At 36.6% G+C, this 26,743-nt stretch overlaps 1 protein-coding gene across 6 annotated transcripts in view; it reads right to left on the reverse strand.

Annotated features, from left to right (window-relative positions):
• Window positions 1–13,845, reverse strand: part of LOC140672493 (agrin) — a 335,476-nt gene extending 321,631 nt beyond the window's left edge. For 5 of the 6 annotated variants that reach the window (XM_072904691.1, XM_072904693.1, XM_072904690.1 and 2 more), the window contains exon 1: window positions 12,133–13,709. The gene's annotated coding sequence lies outside the window, so the exon portion shown is untranslated. Of the gene's footprint in view, window positions 1–11,576 lie in introns of all 6 variants that reach the window. The other variant, XM_072904689.1, reaches the window with a different exon arrangement.
• Between the last annotated feature and the right edge of the window lie 12,898 nt (window positions 13,846–26,743).

Here is a 26,743-nt window from a genome sequence, read left to right on the forward strand (position 1 = left end):
ACGATATCGGAGTCAACATTATCGCGACTAGATCTTCTCCGAACATTTAGATAGGCTCGACAAGACGGTGTGTGCGTTTATAGACTCCGACTCCTGAAGACTACACTTATGGTTTTCTCTCTTGATCATAGATGAAAATGGAATGTATTCATGGTTTGTACGACCCTCCTACTAATTAAACTCTAAACATCGTGAGAGCTAGTTAATGCAGACCATGATTGCATCGCACCTCGGCAAGGAGAGTATCGTATAACACACTGTAAAATAGTCCTCAGTTAGTTTGTGCTACGAAACAGTCAGTTAAACGAAGTGATTAAAGCCGACTATAATTTGTCTGACAACTACATTTCAAATCTCCTTCGAGAGTAATTGCATGAACGTGGAAAATTTCGGTCTATATACCAATACAGAGACTTTCTTGAATATTACAGACGGTTTAAGCATCGCGCGATTTTGCAAATTACAGTTTGAAAATTTTTCCAAAACGCGCATATTTTAGCGGCAAACATTTGCATACACATTTTCGAATCTTTCTGTTGCAGCGAATGGAAAAATTGATGTTAGTTAAAATATCAATTGTGACGAGATGCGACAGCGATGGCAGCGCATGAACTATACATATTGCCTCGCCCACGATATATTTCACGGCACAATATGTATTGGTGTATCGCGATTTTATAATTAATATCGCGTGATGCGATCTGCTCGAGCATGCATTCGATATAATGTAAATTTCGTACAATTTCCATACTGTAATAATTCATTCCGCGCGTAGCGAAATGTTTTTAACTAGTTTGCCGTCCGCTCTCTATCTCGCGCGCAGATAATATTCGATGAAATACCAGTGGAAAAGGCACGACAGAAAAGGTATTACCACGCCTCTGCCGCGTCTCTCATTGCGATTTATCGTTACACCGCGCTGCTTCTGATTGCACTTTATATTATTGCATTCCGCAACGCATTTCGTAGCCGGCGTTTTCAACGAGAAATGACGATGAAGGCGACTTTTGCGTTGGCGGTTACCTTTAACAAAGAACGCCTGTATAATAACAATATCGCATTCGCGTTGTGTATGGGGATATATCCGAGAATTCTAAGAATTATGACACATTTTCACAGTGAATGTTTTTCATATGATTAAAATTAATTTTCTAAGATTTTGTTCAATTTTGGAAGAGATCTTAAATCGAACTTTAAACTTGAATTTAATTAGATTTTTTTATCAATAAAAAATTAAATCAAATTTGTCTTATTAAATGCATTTATTTGTTACATTTCTATAAATTTTGATTAATATTTAATAATTCTTTGAAAAATTACGATATGTGTTATTTTATGCTTTTTAAACCAAGTGAAGACAAATTATAATATTAAGAAACTAAAAAACGTGTTGGCAAATTACTTTTTTAAAAAAGTACAAAAATATATAAATTCTCTTGAAAAAAGTACAAGCTGTCGAGACAATATTCTGTAAATTAATATAATTTAGATATAATTTTCAATACAGTAAAATAATCGAGTTGTGTCCTCTTTTCTTTTTCTCTTTTTCTTCTTTTTTTTTTTTTTTTTCTTGTTGAACCGAGGAAAGAAAATGAGAAAAGAAAAGAGGTTTGACTAAACCATTAAGAGAAATCCATTCGGTAGCAAAATGCAAAAACGTGCATGGGCAAAGCGAGGATTTCGCCGTGGCCGCTCGCGGGAAATAGATCCTGTATCCTACTCGGATCTCGGGCTGGCTTCGTCTCTCACCATTACTCTCTCGTCCGCTATTCGCACACGGTGACGTGGAAGCGCCTCACGAAGAGCCCCGCGTACGAGACTACGAAATTGCTTTACCGCCCTCGCGCGAGGTCTTTAATTTGGTTTACTATCGGCCTCGTTTCTCCCTCTCTCTTTCTCTCTCTCTCGTTCTTTTTCTCTTTCTCACACGTGCGCGCGTACACGTGGGACAACTATTATCGTAACTATTTATCGTCACTTTTTTACTACAGATCTGTCGTCGGGGCGTGTGAAATTTGCGTCTCTACCGACGCCACAGACGAATCTCTATTCTCATTAGATGCGAATTATTTGAACAAACGAGGAAAATAAAATTTACGAAAATTAGGAAGGAACGTTTAGTTCGCATAATAAAGTCCATATCATTTTCTGTTATGAAATTTCCGAATTTTGAAAGAAGAGACAATAGATTTTTTGAAGGAACATGAAATAACAGAACGCATCACTTTAATTAAAGTATATCAAAGATAAATTGTAATCGTATTCTTTTTATTTTGTTAATGATAATATTTTCATAATTATAATACTAATAGTACGGATTATATTTTAGGGAAACGAGCTGCAAACTTTCTTACAATCAATATCTTTGATGTTCACGTTAGTATATCTACGTACAAATGTTCTACAACACACAGTCGAAAAATCAAAGAATTGAACATTCTTCCGGCTCTTCGGTGCGGCTCTCGAATCGGATAAGCCACGTGTCTTATTTGGGGACGGACGTGCCGCCCTTCTATGGTCGAAAATCCGCCATCGAAGGTTTCTTTGTTCGATGGTAGCGTGTAGCTTATGCCGGAGGATTTCGTCGGATGAAATTACTGGCGATGAAAAGAAGAGGAAGGAACTCGTCGACTTGTCCACGGATATTTCGCGAACGACGAAAAGTCGCCGCTACGATTTTATACAAGGTAATCTCCTGTCTTTCCCGAAACCTCTTGTTCCTTTCTCTTTCTCTGTCTTTCGCTCCTACCTCTTTTACTCTGTTGGCAGAAAGAACGAAGATTGGCGCGACCGTGAGTCAAAAGACCGCAACAGCACAGTCTCGATCGGCCCCTGAATCTTCTGGTTCCACAGTTGGCCATTCAGTGGGGATATAAAAGGGCACTCTTCGAATGACCGGCTTGGTCGTTTCGCCGACAATACTGTGCTGACCGACAGCTACTCTCTCTCTCTTTGGGTCCGACGATGACTCATGAAGCGGACGGTAAAGGCAAGAATCTCGTAAAATATTCACACGCGAGAGGCATGAAATTTTTTTTGATAGCCGTCGGATTCGTCAGGAGACGTACAAAGTCCCCGTCGAAAGATTACAATCTTGTCGCTATTAAAAGTGTCACAATGTACTGAAAATCCTTTGTCCGAAATGTCACGGCCGGCAAAATCGCGCTCTTGCAAAACGTTCGGGGGCTGACGCGATGAATGCGCAAAAGTCAGAAAAATCGCGATCCCTGACGTTGACAAAAGTGCGTCACAGCGCGTGTCTCCAAAATTCATTAGCCCGAAATGTGTCTCCATTTTTCACGATATCATCCATTTCATATTATTTTCTGGATTTTAGTTTTATCTCCGAACTTCGCGCACGTCCCTTGATATATTTACGGAAAATAATTTTTTTTTTTTTTTTTTTTTTTTTTTTTCAGGCGATTGGGACGCATTCTGCATGTGCTTCCGTTGATTCCGTGCGATCTTTCCTTTTTCCGGTACTTTAACGCGCCGCAAAAAATTCGTGCATTCCCGTCCGCCATCATCGATGCGGCAGTTTCGAAATCACGCTTCAGTCGTAATAAACTGCCGGTGTGCGCGGCTCGTTTCGTCCGCTGAAAAATTGCCGTCCGACCGCCCTACGAAGTTAGTGCGCTCGCGGGAACGCTCAACATGGAAAAAAAATCCGAAATTGCATCCAGCAAAAAAAGGAATAATTTATTTCATACTGCGATGCGGCGACACGAAAGACTTGTGCACGGAAACTGCGATTCGATTATAATTGACGATATTTTATTGTGAACGCGAGCGATATGACGAAAAAACGATATTTTATCTTTGTCTTTGAATTTAAGTTATACAAAATTATTTTTTATATTAAAAATCATATTTTTCAAAATCCTCTTTAAGCGCGCGAGAAACTAATTTTTATTTATACCAAGTATTATTAAAATAGATATACTTTGTGTCAAAATGACATCGTTTCAATTTCTCAAACTAAAATAAGAAATTACGCGGGAATTTACATCAGGACGAATTAAGGCTTGATAAATTAGGTTTATGGAGAATTAAATTTAAAATAAGAAAAATCCTGCCAAATTTGTTACCAAAATTGTATTTTTCAATTTTAACGAAGTTGAAATAATCCTTAGGTATGCACGGTGTTGTAAAGCGAGAGGCGCCTGCCTGCTTGCCTCCGGCGCGGAGATGGGCGGATTAGCGAAACAAGAAAAGCGTCGATGCTATTACCCTTTAATGCCGGGTTGGATACGTCAACGACAGAGCTGAACCTGAACCTAGCTCCATTCCGCGGTTGGCCGAGATAATGAATGCAAATGCAGTTCTGCTCGCGTAACCGCGAGATAATAAAGCGATCGCAACGCTATGGGTAAGTATACTTCGTTGGTAAATTACGTGGTACGCTGTAATAAATCAAGACGAATTTTGCTAGGGTGGATGTGAGGTAAAAAGAATTCACCAATGCATAAGGAGGGAGATATTTTTACACAATCGTTCAGAGGAACGCTTCTGCCAAATTCTTTCGTCCCCCTTTTCTCTATTTATTAAAATCAAAAAAAATCAAAAAAGAGAATGAAGAGAAACACGCGATATTGCGTGTGTGTGCTTTAAACAATAAAAAATTATATTTTTAGATGTATTTTTAAAATATACAGTAGAAGAAGAGTAAGAGAAAAGTTTGAATAATTTTTTTCTTTCAATTTTTTTAGATATTATCAACTAAATTAATACAAGAAATTTTCTTAATAATTTGAAAATAATACTTTCAATTACAAGCTTACAAGACAACATTGTTTTTGAAAATATTTGCGTATCCGAGAAACGAAAAGGGAAATGCGGACGACAAATATTCGGGTTCACCACATGTACCCGCGAAATATCGATGTGAGTCGGGCCGGGATGTCGGGTCAAAATGCCGAAGTCTTGACCCCGTAAAGGTTAATGGCGCGACGACACGAGAGACGACACGTGCATGTACTCGTACCAATCTCATGTGCATTGGGATTTTCACGAGTAATTGCCTTAATATAGGGCAAAAGCTAAAATTAAAGATGAACTAAATGGATGCAAATAATCACAACGAAAATTTAAAATTTAACAGCGTTACAATATAAAGCGATTATTTTTATGCTTATTTTTTATGTTTATTACACAGTTTTTAGAATCAAAAAGAGACTAAAGAGAATTTAAAAAATAAGATGTTAAACTCAAACAGATCCTTATAACGTTTCTCAATTCGAAGATATCCCGACAAAATAGAGTGCATTATACTAAATCTTGGAAGGTTGGAAAAAATGAAATATTACGCATTTTTTAATAGCCGTATGATGTAAACGTTTTTTCTTAACTTAACATTTGAATAAATTCATATTAAAGTATTCACTCTAGAAAGAATTAGAATCATTAAGGAAATTTTTACGAGCCAAGAGCAACCGACTGGTTTATGATAATAGAGGAGGAAACAAAACACAGATACTAAGCCGAAGATGAATGAGCCGGGCTCACGTTGATTCTTTCCTCGTCGGTTTCTCCCTGAATCATCCACGCAACCTGTGTGGGTAGGTAAATAGATAGGTAGGTTGCATTCACACGAGAGGATGAGATAGGCTGAGTAGAGACGATAAATGGGACGCACTATTCGCGGCAGACACGCGCGTCTATTTGATCAGGCGTAGCAAACACAACATTTTCCCACGTACGTATCCACACATCCACGTATTCCTGGAATTCCACTGAATCCTGCTATATTTACGAATGCGCGTCATAATTAATTTGATTAACGCACATAGACGTATTTTACACTGGGCATTCATATTCAGTACGTGTTTCGACAATGATGCGCATCCTGAATATTAAATTAATTCGTGAAAGCGAAATCTCTCAAATATGAGCGTTCTAATATCGCATTCACTTTGCCCCTAAATATCAGTCATCTTTTAATGCAATTAATAAAAAACCAAATAACACTTTTTCCCCCTTTTTTTCTATTTTAAATAGACACAAAGCAAAAACTGCTAATAGAATTATTCTTCGAAAATCGACTTACTCTGATTATCCTTTTATCTACGACCGTTTACGTGTTAACATTTGAAAAATCATGGGCTTGCGACTTGTAAAAATTGCCGCTCTAGAGCCTTACCTTACCGGCTCATAATCGCAACCAGAGGCGCTCCTAAATCGGCTGCATGTTCATGCTCACGTACAGACATACACCGCTGTGTATCTAGGAAGCCGGACATTAATCAGAACGATCAGAGCGGCGCCGCCTTATCTAAGACAATTTGTATTTCTTACGAGCCGTAATCCGTGCATTTTCTCATAAAAAGAACGGCCATCGCGACTGGAATCCATCCTCTTTTCCCTTAATATCCCCCATCCCTCTTCGAGATGCTCGTTGCATCCTCGTCAACCGCATTTCTCGTATAAAAACGACGACAAATTGCAAGTGTTGCGTCTAACAAGTGAAACAAAACCGAATTTCTTGGATTTTCACAGGAAGAAACGGAGAGGAGGATAAATTTGCTGAGAATCGGAGAAACTTACTTCGAGAAGAAAAATCGAGAAAAATGCAATAAATTACTATCGGCAATGTTTAGCGTTTATTAATAGCGCGCGAAAGTGAGCAAGTGTTCGTTCACTTCGCGTTCGCGATTAATAAACTTTTACGCCGGGGATCTCCTCTCCGTGAACTGCCCGGCTCGCTCTTTATCTCGCCAGATACTTGAAAAAGAATGGTCGACGGAATTCTTGAATAAAATTACTCGCTGGCGCTTACAAGGTAGTTACAAGACGGGCAAAGAGAAAGTAGTCCTAATTAAATTCTGCAAGGATTACTCGGGTTTATGATCGAGCGTGATTGCCGAGGATCCTCGCTGCGACTGCAGGAGCTAAATTAAACACACTTTTCTCTCTCTCTCTCTCTCTCTCTTTATCTATTCGAGAAAGAAATCGCGCTCGTTCTACCGGACGGTTGCGAAATTAATAGCGAGTCAGTGACAACGGAACGTTATACGATAACAAAACGAATCGCAAAGATGTGCAAACTTTGTCGACAGTGACGAGCGGTAAAGAGATAAAGCGGCGGAGCGAACGAGGAACAATGAACTAAAAGCTATATATGTTTATCGAAAACTAAATTTTCGCTCGGAGGAGCAATTTATTTAAACGATTGTTAATTATAAACTGAATCTGGATATGACGCGCCGATGTTTTTTAATAACCGTAAAACCGTTTTCGCGCGCACGTAAAATTGCCTTGGGCGGTGAAGGAAGCTGACATTAGTAAAAATATCCGCACGCGTTCCATATTCTTTGTATTTGACTTTTATACATATATATGTGTGTGTGTGTGTATAGTGGAAAAAATAAATTGCTAAATGTTACTGCACAATATCTATATTTCAATATTATGACATAGAACCGTCAAGTGTGAAGAAAAGAGAAATTCACATCAAACTGATACTCATTGAACGTTTAATTTTGATAATATGTATAAGCAAAAGATCTATGAATTTGTTAAACATATTTTAATACACATGTTACATTTTACTTTCTCCAGTTATCGCGAACCTACTAAAACTATATTACGATGAGTGATACAAAATATCTCTGTATGTGCCTGTTCATTTATCGTAGGTATACTAATCAAACGGAGATTGATAGTCGAATTTTCTCGCAAATTGTCGGCGATTTGATATTTACATCATCTCGCTTTCGAGATACATCGCAATCACAATCGCGCCCCGACGATCGCAATAGAGTACCACTCAATAGACAAACCTTGATTAATGGAGATGACAATTTTCATTTGCAACTGGCTATACTCGATTCGAAAGGCTGATTCCGAAACGGACTAATTAACGGATGTTAACGAATCCAACGCGTCAATCTGTCGCTCACATCAACGCCAGATATATCACGATAGTGCATAACAAATTCAAGCATCGAATTCTAACATCTTGTCGATAATATTTCTCTGAAAATTTTATCGTAACATTTTTTTTATTATGAAAGCAATTAATTAAATACATAATAAGTTAATTAATAGATTATTTAATTATAATATTAATTGTAATAAATTGATGATAGTTATAAAAATGTTATATTTATAGTTTTAACTGAGAAATTTTTATATAGAAATAGAAAATTAAAAAGAGAGAAATCGATAAAAAATTTTTCTCTCTTAGATATTAAAATAAATAAGTAAATTGTTTTAATCATAAATCTCCTTTAGAAAGGCAAAAGTTAAACTGATAATAAATTATTAACCACCTTTGTGAGGAAGACTAATTATAAATGCAGCTGGCATGAACCGGTAGAGAGGTCAAAAACAACCTAACCCAGAGCTATTTCTTACTTACAGGAGTTGCGCGGTCCGAGTATCACGGACCAATTACACCACTGAATAATTGTCCGAAGTTACGAGTTGCCGTTAACAAGTAACGTCGGAGTACTAACGCGGTTCCGGTTTCTTGGCCTGAATAATTCTACCGGACTATGTCGAGAACTTTGCAGTCGTAAACAGAACTCGAAGAACACTCGCTTCTGTCGCGTTTCCAAAGCTCAACAAGCAGTTTAAAAAAATAAATGTACCATAAAATGAGATAAGATCACCGCAATGGATAATTGTCTTCACAGAATAATTTATCTAAAAGAAAATAATCAATGTATGATTATACGTCACATCGTGAAAATCACGTCAACATTAAACGTAAAAAAAACTTAGATGTTATTCTTCTTGACGTTAAAATTAATTATTTATAAGAGAAAAAAAAAGAAAGAAAGAAAAAGTCTTTCCAGTAGAGGGATCAGAGTTAATTAAAGTATTTATAATAAAATAAAAATTAAAAATAATTAATGGAAAAATAATAACATCCAAACGGGAAGAGAGTAAAAAATAAAAAGCAACGCTAATAAAATATTAAATATTTAATTAAATACAGCTTTTGATCAATCGAAGGTGCTTAATTATCACGGAACGAATTAAGAGAGCTTCCAAGCTAAAAAAACAATTATGCGTATAAGTGTTTAATAACAACGTTTAATATTGCCGAGATTAACAAAATCGATCTCCTTGTACATACATATAATACACCATAATACCATATTACTTTGATATATTGCTTCAACAGTAGCAAAAAAATGTAGCCACATGTACATATCGTTGCATACTTGCAACGATAAGCGGCACGAAAGTGGATATTTTCTACTATAATTTAGCATTAAATGTCTTTTACTGCAAGCGTCTCATAATATCGATTTCACAGTCATAAGTGCGTGCTAAAATAAGTTTTTACCGTCTCTTAAATTATGCAAAACTTGTATGAAATACTTTGTCGTATACTTTTCTACTTCTGAAGCTTATTTTAGGGAAATTTTGAGACGTTCACAATTATTAATGACTCAACACATTTATTATAATTTATTTAACACTTTTATATTAACTTTTCACAGAAAATTAATATTTATATTAATCTATAGCAATACTAACAAAATATAAAGGGCTTTATTAGCTATCTCTTATTAGTTTTAATGACATAAATTCCGAAATCACCTTTATTATAAAAAAAAAAAAAAAAAAAAAACGATCAACATCGTAACAAATAATGACTCGGGTGTGAACGGGGCAGATCAAAGGAGCGTGTGATCGAGATAATGATTTGCCAAGTAATCCCCGACGCGATCCTCATTACAGTTTGCCTGAGAGTTACCATGGCCAATCGGGACTTTATCTCGCAGGCGTCATCGTTACAACAACGTGGCGTGCCAATCGATCCGGCCGATATCGCGCGAACTTAAGCTGCAACATGGAAGCTTCCGGGTAAACTTTCCTGCGATTAAGACCGGTAATGTACGAAATTGCGGCGAGATAGCTGCTGTGCGGCCTCTGCTTTTCGTTCTCTCTCCCCCCCCCCTCTCTCTCTCTCTCTCTCTCTCTCTTTGCCCCCGCGCGGAAAGCCTTTCGAGATTTCGACGCGGTGCTCGCGTTTATCATCGATCGCGTTACTTCCACGTCGACGCTAACCAAGTGACGTCGCGTCGAATTAACGCCGGCGTTTCACCTTTTGCTAAATTACGCGTTAAATTTTCAATTATCGATATCCCATTAAAACGCACAGTTTTGTTTGGCCGACGCGGGAAGCTGAGGCTGACGTACGCGACACGCGTAACGGGTACAAACACAATTCGGAGTAGTAAATATGAAGTAAAGGGTTTAATTGCGGTTTGCGCGCTAAATTGTTTACCGAAGAGAAATATAGCGTGCATCTTATTTTACAATAATGTTAAAACTGGTAGGAATCGATCGAGCGAAATATATGCCCTACAGAAATTAATTGCTCTACCATGTTTTATTATTCAATGGTATCGAAACAGAAACTCGCGCGAGTTATATGTATTCAGAACGCAAATAAAATTAAAATGAAAAATTGAAAGCAAATCATTCTTTACGATAAATCATACAGCGTTACTGAAATTTCGCTATTCCAATAGATTTCGTAATTAATTGCGACGCATGGTGGAAAAAAATCTCCGAGAGGCATCAACTCTCTGAATAAATTCTCATATATCGATCGATATTCTCCGAGCATTGTTAGTGAAATGATATTTGCAACCTCTCATTATAATCGTCTTAACAAATCGCTCGTACTAACGATTCAATATTAAAAAATTCCCAAGATGAAACCCTCAGCGATCGAGTTAAACTTTAGATCCTATAATTGACCCTGACCCCTGAGTGTTTTATAGGCCACTGTGTGATGCGGTACGAAAGGTTCACTGGTTATCACTGCTGGCCGTAAAATCCTGATCACGTCTATTACCGTTCGTGATCCGCAGTCGAATGTCGTTCCGTCAGTCAATTGTATCAATATATATATATAAAAAAAAAAAAAAAAAAAAAAAAAAACAAGTAGAAAAGGTAAAAACGAGCGATATCACCAGGAGCGTATCAACAAAGCGTTCGAGTCGAATTCGCGGCGTGCCGGCTAATAAAATCGACCGAATGTCAATTTCATACGCTCTTTAACGAACAAGCACGCAAAAACATTCTGCGCGAGCTCATAAATTCAACACAGTAGCCGGTGCTCCTAAATCCTAGCGATTTATATTCCATTTTTCGAACGGTGCCGACGGTATTATTTGTGTCAGTATTATTGGTGGGGTCACGTTCCAAAAGAACGCGCAATCAACGAAATGCTATTTATCGCACATTGGCGAAAAATGTAGAAAGCAGACGTCGCATTTACTTTACCAGCCAAGTATTGTTTTTCGCGTAAATTTTTCGCATCGCGTTTGAGAGAAATCACACAATTATATAAGTTAATTAATTGGAAATCTAAATAACACGATAACCGCCAATAAAATTATATTACGCAAAAAATATAAAATACTTATTTACCTCAGTGCATCTGAATAATAAACCAGATGAAAATTATCATATATTTGGAAAAAATATTGAGAAAGATTTACAAGAAAAAAACAACCAATTTTTTTTTTTTTTCGAAAAGAATCAGCATTACTAGATCGAAGATACATAAAATGTAATCGTTCGACAAAGAAAACCCTATTGCCTATTACCTATTTTCGCCGCGGAATCCGATTCTTTCGCGCTACATTTCGCGAACTTGGTAGAAAACATAATTGGAAGCAGGACGATCCTGAGCACGTGTCCTTGTCCTCGGACGAGATGGTGCTGCAGGACTATTACGGCAGGTCGATAATCCAATTTCGCGTGAAGCGAAACGATCGCGGAAGCCGTAAACGTACGTCGCCGGAAATTCGTACGCGGAAGAGAACGAAAGGGGATTTCCCACCCTCCATCCCTGTACAACTCTCTTTTCGCCCTTACGAACAGTCTTGGCTGGAGTATCTTCCACGTGAAACTCCAGGAAAGAATTTTCTTTTTTTTTTTTTTTTTTTTTACAATCCGCATGTATGACAAAGACGCAGACACGACACGGTAAACGGGAGCGACTCTGTTCTTCACCGCAAAAATGAAACTCCCTCCTCTCCTACTAACACGTAACGATTCTTGGCAAAAACTTCCGTTCTCCTACCATCATCGTGACAAGGATGAAGAAAAACGGCGCAGCGTAAAATTGCGCTATCTCACCATGCTTCGGGAAATATTTACCTGATAGCTTCCGTTCCTCGTCTCGGTCAGCCTTTAATTAACGAGCCTCAATCTTGGCAGTCTTGTTCTCGAGCGTTTCTTCCACTCGAGACAAAGATTGGATTCCGATCGATAACACCTCTCTGTACAGGAACACTCACACCATGTATCGTTATCGAAAATCTTTTCGAGCTTGGCCGAGTCTCATCGCGTCGCGACCAGACAGCCGGACTAATGTCCGCTACTACTACTTGTCGTTGCACGGATCGCATCGCGGCGACCCGGCTGGCAAACGCATTTTTCCAGCCGGTGAAACAATGCAGGTCGCTGGAAAACGATGGCTATCACGGACGACTATCGATCCCCCGCTCGTAAAAAGCTCGCGAGAGACTCGCGGGGCGTTATATTATATTTTTCACGACGACGGAGATGATATGTTGCGGATGCGCTTGTAAAGAGCGATTCGCGGATATGTTACGGATATGTTGCCGAACGATTCGTCACGCTCAAAAGAAATTTCGCAAACGTATTCTCTTGCTTTCCGTGGATTATTTCCCGATGTCTCTTAAGTCATTGATATGTTTCTAAATGATTTATCACACACGGAGATTACCGAGGATTTTGCCAAAATGTGATAGATACGTGAGGAATCTCAATGGTGGTACACCGTTTCATTTATATCAGTTCGTTCAGTTTGATAGGTTTTTACGAACGATTCATCACGTTCTTGTTGACCAGATATTGCTGATCTCGTACGTGATAAAGTTTAATGGATCGTGATGAGCAATTTTTCTACTCTTCTTGAATCATCTTTTCAAACAGTATCTTTGCAAAGAATTTACTGATCTGGTAAATTGCGGCGATCGATCTTTTATAATACTTTTTTTTTTCTTTTTTTAAATCAATATTTTATTATTCAACAATTGCAGATGCACACGATATCGTTCAAAAACCGAGGGAAGATATTAATTCGGTAACTGGTGAGTTTTTTCGATAACGTGCCTGCTGCACGATTCTGATACTTTTCACATGTAATTAATAATTTAACGGAGCCTCGCAGAAACATTAACTATGTATATGTAATATCGATATTCAATCAAACTAGTATGTCCATCGGCCAGGTTCTTGGAGGAGCTTTCGAATATCATTCGACGAACCGAAAATCACGCACTGCACACTCACTCCCTCGAAAATCCCACTTTGAACACTATTCAGCCAGCGAGTGCCCGAGTCGCGAGAATCCTCATCGGGCATTCGCATCACGCGAGGAACATTCTTATCTCTCAAACGATACTCGCTTTCTATTCACGATCCACCATCAAGACGGACCATCTCGAGGTTTCATTTCTCGAAATTCCTGGTTCGCGATCGCGGCAAAACGACGAATCGGAGGCGACGTCCCCACGACGGTGGGACGTTGTCGCGTATGAACCGGATGCGCGAAGGGCGGACGATGACGAGAAAGAGAGAAAGAGAGAGGAACGTTAGCGGACGCGAAGGCTCGGCACGCGAGTTCGCCGGCCGACTGAAGCACGGTTCGGCTGTCAGTCGACCCCCACACCCGAAACTCGACTCGTCTTCGTCGAACGAGTCCGCCGTCTCCGTCGGCCCCCCCACGGGGATCGGGGGTGGTTTGGGGGCGCAGAGGGTGGGACGACGAGTGCGGCGCGCTTGCGCCAGGTGAATCGGCACGACGGGGGCATTCGTTGCACTCGCTACCTGCCATTCGATACACACACACACACACCCTCTCTCTCTCTCTCTCTCTCTCTCTCTCTCTGTCTCTCTCTCTCTGTCTCTCTCTGCAAACAGTGAGAAAGAATTAAAGGAGAGACAACATTAATGAATAAACTTATGACTAGATAATTTTCTTTAAATCGAAGAATTTCAACACGGTTGATGATATATTTGTTTCGCGTACAATTGCAACGATGCTCGAACGAGACACATAAAAAAGATTTATATCAAGAACGGTGTTAAAAATTAATTAATTTATAACTAAAAAAATTATTAAATTATACAAACAGCTATAGAGATATAGTTTTGTATATATATTCTTTTTAATTGAAAAATAACAGCTCCTATATGAAATTTATTTCTTAATCGATATTTTTCCAAGCTTAGTCTCATTTATTTATGCAGTGCTTAATTTCACAATTATGTATTGAATTAATAGATGAATAATTATTTTCAGTACGTAATTTAAAATTTTAAGTAGTTTAAATTTCTTTCTCTTTTTTTAATATATATTTGTATTGTTTCTAGCATATTACTCTGACAGGATGTGCCAATAATTAAATAATTGAATTAACAAGCTTAAGCTAATGATATTAACAAAAATAAGATAATATAATTTTCAATCTTTCCAAAATAGAAAAACGTCGAATGATACTATTTCTAATAATACCGACTGTAGAGTTAAAGAGATAAAGAAAAAGTAACAAAATTGAGCAAAGCTATGTTTAAGTTATGATAGAATTATATAATATACATAATTACATTTGCTTTTTTGCCACTTTTTTATCACTTGATCCCTAATATAGTATTATAAAATCTCATCTATTTAAAATATTCATACAGTTAACAAATTAAATAAAAATAAGTGACTTTTTATATTTTACTAGAGTAAAAATTAGAGTAGAAAAGTAACATTTTTTTAATATAAATATATCATTAGACCGACGGCTATTTGAAAAAATTGATTAAGTTATTTAAATAGTTGACCAATTATAGCAATTAAATAAAAGTTATAAATACCATTACATTAATACAATTAATATATTAATAACGAAATAAAAGTTTTCACTTTTTCCATATTCAATTATACATCAAACAATGAGAGCCAATATATATAGCTCGATTTCAATGCATAAATCAATTGCAGAACAACAGCTTTATGCCTTTGAATATCGGACAAACTTCATTCTCTAATGAGATTTTACCGTGCGAAATATCTGTAACTTGTATTTCTCAAATAGACATACTCTATGAGAGACAACTGAAATTATGCACGCGATATATATGTATATATATTGATCGATAGTTGAAATACAAACTCCATGCTTTCTTCACTTTCGAGAATGTGTGTGAAATGTGTGCAAAATTATATGTATAATAAAAAGTTATCACCGTCCACCTTAATCTCAACGATAATGATTAATCATCACCGATAATAAACGTTAGTCGCGATTAATCAATTGGATCGCTGTTCTCGAATGTATTGAACGATTTTCCACGAGTAACCCGCAAAATCTCGGTCCCAAGCCGTCTCCCCCTAAATCCGCCAACTATCCCGCTCGGCGATGCGCGTCGACGATTCGATGTGGGAAATCAATCACCCCCGAAACCACTTCCGGCGAACTTTGGAAGCACGTCTCGCCGCGCGTCGGAGTCGAGATTCCTCGAGATGATCGCGCGCTCGTGGTTCGTTCCACTCCTCGTGATGGACAGACAGACAGACAGACGTTCCGGGGCGAAGACGAATTCTGTACAACGAGAGGATATTTCGGAATGCGAGATTCATCCTTTCCCATACAAAAGCGGATTTCCACCCTCATCCGCTGATCGATCTATTTCGTTAATTTTCCTCCGATCCGATTGACTCTAACGTGAATTGATAGCTCGTATTTGTATTACGTAGATTTCACATTTAAGAGCCAAATCAAATTAGCGAGACCGTTTCTCACGGCTATGGTTTTTTTTTAATCGTTTAAATTTCAGTGCTCGAGATTTGGAACCGATATATATATATATATCCTTTTTTTCTATCTATTTTCTACATCTATCTTTTTTCATTCATCTTTTTTCATCTAGTTTTCACCTTGATTGCTTTAATTTATTGTAATATAATTTAGTCTTCTCTGAGTGTACGGAAAGAGAACATTACGATACGTAACCACAACAGCAATAACCTACTTGCATATCTAATGCTCCCTCTCCTGGTAAATTATCGACTAAATATATCGGTTAACATGGTTATCGCCGTACCAATTCAGTTCCCAGCCAAAGCAGCTCTCATTATTGTTGATTCAGCAATTTCATTAGTTTTCGTAGTTCCGTTTATCGTACTCGAAGTAATAAAATCGATTTAGGTTTCAAAATAGTAAAATCGATTTAAATCGAATTTTACGATGCCTAGCTCTCTAAGATACGCAAATAAAAAAATCAATAATATCAAAGTGCAGGAAATACGGGTTTAAAAAAAAAAAAAAAAAAAAAAAACATTACCCACGATCCACACACCGTATTCAACGTAAACTAACACTCAGTCGAGTTGGATCAAATTCAATTTTCGGAAAATATCATGAAAAACATTTTCCGCCTCTTCATACAGACAATAAAACGCCTCGCGATAGGAGGAAAATGAAGGAAATATCATCCGCGGATGATGCTTATTTACGGTTAAATGGGAATCCCTTCCTCCGTCTAACGATCACGAACAATAATAATAATCGAGATAACGCACGCAGCGGCACTCCGCGAGATCCGTTTAGTCCCCAGCCAAATTGCCAATATTATCAGTTATCGGATTATTATGGCAAATTGTTCGCGTTTGCCTTTACCAACTAGCCTACATACTGTAACCCCTGTGGCAACCCGACATCCTCGAGCTCTCTGTCTCCCTCCCGGCCGTGCTCTATCAGAATCCACTCTATCTGTCTCCCTCCTTCGTATCGATGGAACCGATGTGCTAGATGCCGTGACCAGGTGCGCCAGGTGTCGTTCGCGTAAGCATCATGAATGGTTCCACCGCTAAATAATCGAGACAAAATAACGTGGACATAACGGCGAGTGTAATAAAACAAGGTAAAATATATATATTTCGCTATTTCCTATCGGTGTTTGTAATGCTGCACTTTATCATCTCTACTGTTTCAACATAATACCATTATAAATGTGTACAATTACCTCAGATCGCGCTAATAAAGCTAACGATTTCCATGCTACAGATTTGCAATAAATAATAATCTTGTACTCAAGCTTTTTAATTTTCTACAATTCATAATTCTCGAACGCTATATAATATATTGATCCTTCTAGACAAAAGGAAATTATTTTTTTTTCTTGCTGTTGATAGCTTAAGCACAGTCTGTACGTTTGCCTAAATGTGTTCGTACCTAGAGTAAACAGCTGCAAACGTATCTATGTATCTATATATCGGTAACACAATGTATGTGACATATACGTACTATAGGATCATAATACGTTAAGTCTGATATATAGATATTGCAGTAGCTCGCGCTCAGGTTCCGTAAGGTCCCTCCACGGAAATATTATATGTCGCCTGTTCCTTACGTCTTTCGATCGACAAACAATCCTTTTCTGTAAATACTCTTCGCATCATCAATTTTTGCCGTAAATTGTTTTCAATCTTGTTTCTATGCTTAGTACCAGCTCAATCGTTTCTCCCTGAAATCTTTTTAATAAAAAATTGTGAAAGAAATAAGTAATGTAAGACAAGATAAAAAGGCATACAGATGATAAAATTTTATATAAGAAAATAAGATAAATTAATTAATATTTTTAATTGATTCCGACATTGCTTATTTCGATTAAATTTTAATTAAAAAGAACAAGCTGATAATTTATTATAATATTATTCGTAATGTATTATGATTTTACATTATGTCGTTATCCATTTTAACGTCCGGATTCAGAAACATTGCTAAATTTCGTTGGAAATCAGCTTGCTATCTTTTGATAATGAAACATGCCAAATTGCCGTTAAATTTAAGCATTTATCGCAACGTGTAATTATGCGCTATCTACGTCAAACGGAATTAAAACTGAGTAGAATGAGATATTAAAACGGAACGACACGATATGCTATCGCCGTCGTCGCTCAACAATATACATACCATACTCAGTTTACTAGTCGACAAACTTTCCGGCTACATAATTATATTGCTTTGTGAAAATGTCGTGAATCAAATATTGAAACGACAAATTTCAGCGAATATAACAAACTGAGAGAAACAAGGTACTTTAATAGACTTTTCAAAATATTATTAAATGAAACAATTTTCATGATAGCATTAAAATTTAAATCGCTGTTATTTAATTATTAATTAAATACATAATCATTATAAAAATTGCATAAAATATATTATATTATCATAATTCGTTATATATCATAATTTTATATTGCATTATCATGTTACATTGTACATATTAGCATAATTAATTATATTATTATCATAGATTTTTCTTACTTAAAATGATTCATTGTTGTTGCTTGAAATTAATTGTTTTCTAAAAAGATATTCTGCGAAATAAGATAATTATTTTACCGACTTTTCCATTAAAAATAATTTCTGCAACTTGATGTATGAAGCGCTTAATACCATTACACATTATCATTATTTTCAATGCGGCGTCGCGTATATCCACGAAATGAAACAGTGACATTAAAACGAACGAACTGTATCGTCTACCATTACGTAGTGTTTGTAATAAATCACATAGCCCCTCGCCTAGCCGGAGGCGCGGAATTTCCTCCACGAATCTCCGTTGCAATTCGTCAGAAAACGCGGCACCGGCAATAACGCGACGACGACGATGTCGACGATTTTGTTTTAATCATACCAACACTGTCGCTCTTTCGTCAACGTAAAAGGAAGAAAGCTAAAGAGAAACGAGTCCGCGATATTCTTCCACAAGAATAGCCTAGACGCTTAATGTTAAATTATTTTAAGTAATTAAATTCAACTTTTAATTAAGACACGAGTGCAATGTTTTGTTTTTTTTTTTTTTTAATAACTTTATTTTACACAACGTATATAATTTTATGTGGATTTTAAAAGTAAAAAAGAAAATTAAGGTAAAATTAAATATAAATGATAAAGCTTACAAGAGAGAAAATTGTTAATTAAATAATTTAAAAATATTACATAATCAAATAAATTTCAAGTAGTTTATAACATAACCCATTATGTAGCATACACATTAGAGATAAAAATAAGCTATGAATATAAAATGTGTACAATTATTTTATCACAAATGTAATTTTAAAGTTATTGTCTTTTTACTTTTTCAAATACTATTACATCAAATCTTTTTAAGTAAAATAAAAATAATACAATGTACTAGAAGGTTATCCGAAAATAATTATCTCATTAAAAAAGATGCAAATTAATGTTTCTTAAAACAGTCTACCTTGCAAATTTGCATTATTAAAATAAAAAAGTGTACAAAAGAATTAGAGAACTGTAAAAAAAATTCACAGATATTGTCGTGGATTTTTTTTGGCGCGACAATTTCGCTTTAATCATGCCGTCCCCGTCTGCGCTTCTTCGCAAGACGGAAAAGAGGACGGTGTAACATACATACGGCAAAACAGACGAAAAGATGAATAAGAGGTTTGAGAGAGGCGCCGTCTGTCTCCAACTCGAGAACTGAATTCGCCGCCCTTGTTACGGAGACACCTCCTCGCTCGGCTACAAGTCTCGTTCAGACCGTCCTAAGGGTTGCGAGTGGAGACAGTGGTTTCAGTCACCGGAGCCTTCCCTAATCTCGACTTGGTTAATAGTCGAACGTGTCTGGAGAGATGCTCTAGGACTATCCCGTTCCATCCGGCCTTTCTCTCTTTCTCCCTCTCCATCTTTGTCTATTTCTGCTACCCAGCCAATCCTGCATTTCGATCCCTTCTTGCTTCCTAGCTCTGTTGTTCATTTCAGCAAGCCTCTGAGATCTCGTTATTCAATCCCTTTCTTCTCCCTACGCGAAATTTCGAGAACCGCAATCTCCATGCGCAGTCTCAGACTTATCCTTCTTCCCTCCTTTCTATCCCCCTCTCTGTCTCTCGAGTCTGTAACACCGTCTGTCTTACGTCGATAATATGTTAATCAGCTACTCGCGATGTTAATTAATTGCCGGCAGCGCTGGCAAAGTGTCGAACCCCGCATGAACTTCAAACCGTCTGCGTTCGTTGCTGATAAATAGACAGTTATTCCATTACAATGGAAACTCTACTCGTGCATCAAACTCCTTAGCATTCTGGCGCCACATACAATTTCAATCTTATTTGTGAGATATATACGGGATGCTCGCTTATTGATGCGTTTTCGTATGTATGTATGTATGTATATGTAATTCACAGAATAATGAAAATATAAAAGTAATTTTTATAAATATTAAGTTTTGTTTATCATACGAGATATGAATATTAACAACATTACCAAGTAATAATCTCAACACTGGAATAAACATGTTGAATTTTTTAACATCGAAAGCATTTTTCCCTAGATCTTTTATTCGTATTTAAATTTATTAATTAATACTTTAATAATAAAATGGAATTATATAAAAAAAGCTTATGAAATGTGATGCAAGGATTATACAAAATAGAAGCAGAGAAAAATGAATCCAAGTGTACAATGACGTTTGTGAAGTAACGTGTCTCTTTGGTGATTAATAAGCTAACCCAAGATTAATTATTCAACTTCAATTAATCAAACTGTCGAGACTTACGCGGAAGAATATTTAAGCCCGTTAACAACCCAATTCAAATCAGCGGTGTATTTGCATGAACGGAAGTGTCATCGAGATATCGTCGATGATTACAGTGCATAATTTCAGACGGCGTTTGGAAATGTACGTTCGTTCACGCTATTAAGAAGCCACGTGCGTGCAAATGAGAATTATAATACATATAAAGGGACAATTTAAAAGATTCATAATTGGGAAAACGATTGCAGGCTCGGGTTACTGTCGACTTTATACTGAGATTGTGTGGCTGCCAGTGATTATTATCTACTTCTAAACCACCCGTGGAGATATCGTCGTCTTCTGGATATCTCGACCTGAAACTTGTCGACAGTAAGACAATTCCGCTCGTTATCACGCTGATAATAAACGCGACGGATGAATGAAATGGACTTCATAATTTCATGGATATTCATGGAAATTCTTGATACTTGCAGTTACAGGAGAAAGAAACATCGTTTGTTAAAATATCATTCAAAATTTTTAATTTTAAAGAAGATTATGCACAAAATTAGCGGGAAGACGAAATGCTATTATAAAATATATTTTCTAAATATATATATATATATATATATATATACAGATGTTTTTTAAAATATAATAATTATATTTATGAATATATAATTGTATTTATTATTGCTCGTAGAATTTATGTGTCTAAATCTCGATGCTGCATATAACGCATACTCTGACATATTTTCATTGCATTCCCATTGTTTCGCTTAATACATTCATAATTTTCCGACATGCATATTTACGAGTAACGCGCGACGCGATTAAAAGTTTATTAATTTAAATTCAGCGTACGCCTGTTCGACAAAGATACAATGCGAACCGAGGTACAATTAGAACTGTAAAGTTTGCGATTGTGAGGCATCGGCTCGCAGCGCGATCCGCAGTTAAAAGCTGCGAAAGTAGCGTCGCGACGTCGACATTGCCGTTGAGAATAACAGTCCCAGGAAGGGAGACCGAGAGAGAAAAAGAATGAGAGAGAGAGAGAGAGAGAGAGAGAGAGACTGAGACTTTGCGGATCGTCAGATTTCATCAGCATCTCAATGGGAAGCCGCCAAGTAAGAAAAGTAACTCGTTGCTCAAACAAAACCATTTTCGTGCGCGCATCCTCATCTTGTCGTCGATTTTGCGATCTCCGAAAAAGCGAAAAAGAGAAACGAAGAGAGAGAGAGAGAGAGAGAGAGAAAGATAGAAGGCTCGCCTCGGCTCGGCTCGGGAAAGTCGAATGTCAGGCCTGCCAGTCTATGCGCCGAGACCACCCCCAGGGTGTGGAGGCGCAGGATAAACAGGCAAGTGCACGAGTCAGCATGTACGAAATATGCTCCCCTTGGCAAAACCGATGCGTTTCAAAGCACCGCACCAAAGAGAATGTATATACGCGTGTATACGGCCGGCTCTATACACTCGTGTGTGTTATATATACGCTTTTACCCTTTGCTCCGATCTTTCGTTCATCTATTTTGCGGTTCGTAGCGCGGCACAAAATAGGGGAATAGATTCGAGGTGTAACACAAACACGTCGTGAGTAAACAGAAATATTTTTTTGTGCTCTCATAAGAGGCGAAACGTCGAGATATATATATATGTGTGTGTGTATACATTGCTATTCAGTGGAACGAGGATACCGTGAAAAGATATAAATTGAAGTTTCATATTTCAGAGATAAGGCGATAAAAGCAAAATATTATATCCCGTCATAGAAATTAAGATTTATTTCGCATTATAATGCATTTCTTTTATTATTCCCGTGCAATTTTTAGGGAATATTAGAGATCTGTTTTTTCTTTGGTAAACATCAAGTGAAAACTTTGATATATCTCTATTTTACTTTTTTTATAAATCTAATTATTCTACTATAAAACAGATAACAGATATTCAAAGTACATATAAATTGTGTTTGTTAATAAATTGCAGATTAAACACTTGCGAGGGAAAAAAAACAATTCTGACTATATAATAAATATCGTACATGATAATATTTTACATGCACATAATTACAAGTTTTTATTATAAAAAATTGCAGTGATAATTTATGATACAAAATGTTCACCGTAATTCAACTTGAATTTATGCGATACCATATATTTTATGACGTTTATTAATATTATTTACGCGCGGTTGCAATAGGATAATGGTAAAATGAGACGCGAACGTTTAATGGTTCATTCAACACTTTGCAGCTCTTCAATATCACAACCAATAAATCGCGATGTCTATACGCTAATCGCCATATAAGCCATATATAACAGTTTAATCTGAACAGCCGATTTTATAAAATACACTAGTATGAAAATCGATTAAAGATACTATAGTATAAATAAATTTGAGAAATTCTGCCAAAATATTTAAAATTATAAAAATTATTAGAATACAAGAGAGCAGAAATTTGTAAAATCGCGCGAGAGCACTAATACAAAATTTTTCTCTATCACTAATTTAAATATATTATTAATAATAATATATTTTATTGAAAGTGTATTATTAATAATAAGAAATATAAGACAAAATAAAATGTGAAATAAAAACTTACGTATTAAATTCTTTTTATCTTAAAGAAAGAAGTTATTAAATAAAACGTAAAGTAAAAAAACCCTTGATAAATATCAAAATATTATTTTTTGATGTTTATGTAAAATTTTTATTCTCCTATATAGAGAAAGGTTTATATTTATACCCTTTCAGGTTGATTTGCATACCATAGAAGGGTTCCCCAAAATAATTCTCCATGCTTGGGGCCCGTGCGGCCATAAATACGGCGCTGTACGTAAACCAAACTGTACGCCGACGACGCACACAACCGTATTTGCGTCTGGGGAAACGTAAAGCTCGCGCTGGGTAGTTTTATTCCGCGAGGCATAAAAGTGCAAATTTTTAAGCACCAACGCGAAAGACAATCTCTTTATTCCTTCTCGCCTGTTACGTCCGCGAAATTGCGTTGTCATCTCGCTGTTGTCGCTTCCTTCCCAGGCTCGCTCTCTCCGGCGCGGCGGAGGGATTGGGCGCGCAACCGCGTGAAAAAAGGGGATCCAAGGGAGAAGAATAAAAAGGGGGCGCGGACGTGAACCTCTGGAAGAACTTGACGAAGCTTAGCCGCGTCGCGACGCCCGAAAGTGCCGGCTTCAGCCAGACGGCGTTTATCTTTTTACGCAGCTACGAGAGACAGCGGGATCGGAATTTTATGCGGATAATATTATATCTGAATGGCAGAGACGCCCGCGATATTTTCTGCACGCGAGATATTTTTTTTATTTGCAAATAACTGTTTTTTATTTCATGTTATCAGGGGTAATCATTACATGTTTTTTTTTTACGTAAATACTAGGTAAAACTATTTATTATTTAATCTACCTAGAACTATTAAATTTAATATTAATAATTAATTAATAAGAGTTTTCACAAAATGAAATCCAGCTTCATACACCCAATTTTTCTTCCACGACGAAATAATATGATAAAAATTTTTACATGGAGAAAATATTATAGTAAAAATTAGAACATATAGTATTGTTGCCTTCTTACCAACAATACAGGCGATACATATCGACTCGAAACGCAAACTTCTCACGTCTACATGACTTTTTTTATATTTGATAAACTTGTTGTTTGTTTGTTATCTGCATCGTCAGCAGAGAAAAGCAAAAGAATGTATTTAGTTATTTATTTAAAGCGTTCTCGCGTTTTATGAAATTGCAAAAGTTGCATAATTTTACGATACAATTTTTAATTAATATAAAACATCGCCGGACCTCTTTTAATTAAATACAGAATAAGTAGATTTTTTTCTTTAAATTAAATTCTAATTGCATTTTTTTAAGTGCTGGGCCAATCTCTTAACAAAAGTACAAAGATCATCATTTATCATAATTATGTATTTTATTTGTAATGTTAAATATTGCAGAAATAAATAACCAAAAACAAACATTAAATATCTTAATCTCTGTCTCTTTATGTCATAAAGTATAGTAGAAAGAAATTTATTCCACCCGACGTTGATGAATTATTTTGTTTGCTTTATGGCAATTTCTCTCGCGAACGGATTACGAAGCTGAATTATTACCGCTGAGTACCAAAGCGCTAAGATAGACCAGAAGAAATGGTAACGAAGGAAAATTAAAGATAACAACCAAAGCACGTACCGAGATGTTTGCAATAATTATCGCGAGAGCGGCAAAAAAAATAAAGAATATGACAAAAAGAAATCGCCCGCGTAACCTAAGCTTCATAATATTCATTTTTCATAGATGCAGGGCGATAAAAGTTAAATCGGAGAAAACGAATTTATATCAGTTTCAATTTAAATTTTAGCAACGATCCGACAACATCTCCCGTGGAACGAACGTTTCTCGAATTTCCCGATCTGCCAAAGTTTTACGCCGGAAATTTTTCTTTTTTGCTCGAACAATCTTGCGCGCAATCTACGGAAAACCTATATGATTCATATGTAACATTTTGAATATAAATGATGTATATACGTTTGCATACAATTTATTTTCGATATTTCTTATAATAATTAAAAAAGAAAATTCTATATAAGAAACAATTAATTGCAGAATAAAAATAATAACATAATAAATTATGATGAAATAAATAAAGAATTATTTGAATAGGACAAATGTTTGTTGTCATAATATAAACAAATGTTGGAAATTATTAGCCATATTTTTTTCCAGACTCGTCTCCTATTAAAAAGCTACAAATATACAAAAAGCTCAATCAAGCTTCATCAAACGTACTTTTCGTCAATTTACATAGTATCTATTTCTCAAACTGTCTCCTCTTCCAAGACACCTCGTGCACGACTCCGTGCGATCTTATGCATGCAGGGTCACTTAATCCATACGGAATTCCAGCGGCGCAACTATCCTCGCCTTGCATGCCAAGTGACCCATTTACATTACGCCTTTTCCGTAGTAGTTCCGTCGTCGGCGCGGATAGTCTGAAAGACGGCAAGGCGGGTTGTAAGAAAAGTCAGACGGTTTCGGCAAAATGGCCGTCCGGTACGAAAGTTTAACAATGGGGAGGAAATTATACGGCCGGAGATTCGCGGAGACGTTGTCGTATCGCCCGCGCGTGAGAGGACCGGTCGACGTGTGCTCCGAGAAATTTACAGCCCGCTCCCGCCGCCGCCGTCGCCGTCGCCGTCGCCGTCGCCGCTGCTGCAATGAGGAGGCGAAATCGAAAATCAATATTCGAAAGGTATAGAATGCTCCACGGGACTGACAAATGGCCCTCGCACGCGCCGAATGGCTAAAATACTGTTGTATATACAGGGGAATAATTCGCGATTTAAAATTTTGCGCGACTTGTCTCTCATTATTATTATTGTAATCAACATATTTCTCTATATTTCTTATCGTATTAACATTCTGTACATCCTTATTGTTTCCAAATAAACACGTAAGATACACGTAAGATTAAAGAAGTAGAAAATATTCTGTTAAAAAGCTTGTTAATATATCCTTAAAAAATTATTGGCTTAACTGATTTTCTAATTGAATTATTTTATCGCGTTACTTTTGTTTAATTTCACATAAAAATGTAATATTTTTAAATCATTAAGTAACTTGCTAAACTTATTTGTATTTCTCATATATTTTAGACGTATAAAAATATAAACTCGCGACAGTTTTTACGCTCATTCATAGTGAGTTATGTTGATTCACAATTCAGCTCGTCATGTTAACAGGATATTGCTATACTATGAAATATCACGGAATTCAAAGATGGCCGATACGGACACGCGAGCAAGCTGGGAGTAAAAGGAATTCAATTTCGAAGAGGGTGCCTTTTGTGCGCGATAGCTTATGTAGGTATTTATATATTGGTGCTTTCATGCATGTCGATATTTCTATTTGGCTTTAGAACGAAGAAGAGATTGCGATGCCAAACAAAATCTAGGTGCTGCTGAAGCATATAAATGATATATAATTGTATTAATTGATTGAATTGTACAGACAATATAAAATTGAATACGCCACATATAACCGCATATAAAACTTTATTTTGTACTTCCATTGTACAAAATAAAATCCGTCGCGATTAGTACTACAATTCATTATTTTAATTTAACGTTACTTATTCTTAATAATATTATATAACTGCATCAAAATATATTACGTTCGGGCAATAATATTAT

Source organism: Anoplolepis gracilipes, chromosome 13, assembly GCF_047496725.1.
Source record: "Anoplolepis gracilipes chromosome 13, ASM4749672v1, whole genome shotgun sequence".
Lineage (NCBI taxonomy): Eukaryota > Metazoa > Arthropoda > Insecta > Hymenoptera > Formicidae > Anoplolepis > Anoplolepis gracilipes.